Source organism: Choloepus didactylus, chromosome 25, assembly GCF_015220235.1.
Source record: "Choloepus didactylus isolate mChoDid1 chromosome 25, mChoDid1.pri, whole genome shotgun sequence".
Classification (NCBI taxonomy): domain Eukaryota; kingdom Metazoa; phylum Chordata; class Mammalia; order Pilosa; family Megalonychidae; genus Choloepus; species Choloepus didactylus.
The window spans coordinates 717,763-719,961 of NC_051331.1; the positions used below are offsets into that span (position 1 = coordinate 717,763).

A 2,199-nucleotide genomic window follows, 5' to 3' on the forward strand; every position below is an offset into this window, starting at 1 on the left:
CAGATCCCATTGATTTCCAGCTTCCTCTATGGCTTTATTTATAAGTAGGAATTTCATTCTGCCTATAAAGGACACTGGGAATTAGATTAAAACCCCAATGAATGCATTTGGCCACAGCTTAATTAAAAATAACATCTTTCAAAGGTCCTATTTAGAATGGGTTTACACCCACAGGAATGGGTTGATATTAAGGATATGGTTTTGTGGGTACAAAATTCAATTCCCAACAGATTTAACAGTTTTTCTCCTTACATTTAGTTATTTGATCCAATTTGGGTTAATTCTTGCATATGGTGAGAGGTAGGGGGAAGATTTTTTCTTTTGCAGATTGCTGTCCAGTTTTCCCAACACTGTTTTAGAAGAGGGCATTCTTTACCCATTGTGTGCACTTAGCACCCTTTTCAAAAGTCAATTGGCCTGCTCCTCCTATTGCTTCCCTTGGTAGGAACACAGTGTCCAGAACAGGCTGAGGGAAGCAAGCCTGAGAGCAGGGTTCAGTGCCTTTCCTCTGTCCCCAGCTGGTTCCTGGAGTCCCCTGCCCCTTCCTCCCCACCTTCTCCCCTCCCCAGCCCTGCCCTTCCCCTTGTCCCAGGATCAACCCATCACATCCACCATGATGGAAAATGACAGACAGCCCTGGATTATATCTGTAGGTAACCTCTCCAGAGATGTAACTAAAGTCCTTATACTTCAATTATTCAGTCAAATTGGACCCTGGAAAAGTTGTAAAATGATAACACAGCAATACAATAGCAGAAGGGTCAACTCCTCTGTTGGATTTTCTGTTTTGCAGCATACAATCAATGACCCATATTGCTTTGTTGAGTTTTATGAACACAGAGATGCAGCTGCTGCATTAGCTGCTAAAAATGGCAGAAAAAATGGGAAATGAGGTCAAAATAACTGGTCAACAGCACCAAGTAGCCAGAAAAGAAGATAGTTCCAATTCTTCCATGTGTTTCTTGGGGATTTGAGTCCAGAAATTGCAACAGAAGATATCAAATCAGCATTTTCCCCCTTTGGTAAAATATTGGATCCTGGGTAGTCAAAGACATGACAACTGGAAAATCCAAAGGCTATGGTTTTGTATGTTTTTATCACAACCTGGATGCAGAAAATGCAGTTGTGCATACAGGAGGTCCATGGTTGGGTGGTCATCAGATCTGAACCAGTTGGGCCATGTGTAAACCACCTGCACCCAAAAGTACACAAGAAAACAACACTAAGCAGTTGAGATTTGAAGATGTAGTAAACCAGTCAAGTCCCAAAAAATTGTACCATAAGCTGTGGAGGAATTGCTTCTGGGTTAACAGATCAGCTTATGAGTCAGACATTTTCACCATTTGGACAAATTATGGACATAAGAGTTTCTCCAGAGAAGGGCTATTCATTTGTCAGGTTTTCAACCCATGAAAGTGCAGCCCATGCCATTGTTTCAGTGAATGGTACTACAATTGAAGGACATGTTAAACGTTATTGTGGTAAAGAATCTCCTGATATGACTAACAACTTCCAACAGGTTCACTATAGTTAGTGGGGCCAGTGGAGCCAAGTTTATGGAAACCCACAATAATATAGACAGTATATGGCAAATAAGTGGCAAGTACTGCCTTATGGGGTGTACGGGCAGCCATGGAATCAACAAGGATTTGCAGTAACTCAATCACCTTCTGCTGCTTGGATGGGTGGATTTGGTGCTCAGCCTCCCCAAGGACAAGACACTTCTCCTGTAATAACTCCTCCTAACACAGGTGGATATGGTATGATGAGTTACCAAACATAGTGAGCTGGGACTTGAAACAAAATTGTTATTTGTAGTAGGCTTTGGTTTTCCTATGATGCTCTGAAGACATGAAAGTAGACGATGGAAAATGACAATATTTATTTTAAAAATTGAAAGTTTGGAACATTTAGCACAGCTTTACTTTGTTGAAGGACACATCTTCTAGTTCTGCCTTTTTAAGTTTTGTTCATGATGGATAAGAACATGATTTTTCTCCGTGTACAAAAACTTAAAGTCAATAAAGACAATTCTGACTGCAAAAACAGGCTACTTCAGAGAAAACGTGATATACCTCATCCAAATGGCTCTTAATCTTCTTTTTGACTCCTTTATAAGAGAATGAAATTCAGATAGAGAGAAAGCCATAAAAGCAAGAAGCTGAAATCAATGAAACCCTGAACAGAAGGAAGAAACCA

General features: G+C 40.4%; 1 pseudogene; it reads left to right on the top strand.

Annotated features, from left to right (window-relative positions):
• Nucleotides 1-1,035: 1,035 nt before the first annotated feature.
• On the top strand, nucleotides 1,036-1,783 carry LOC119520507 (annotated as a pseudogene).
• Nucleotides 1,784-2,199: the final 416 nt, after the last annotated feature.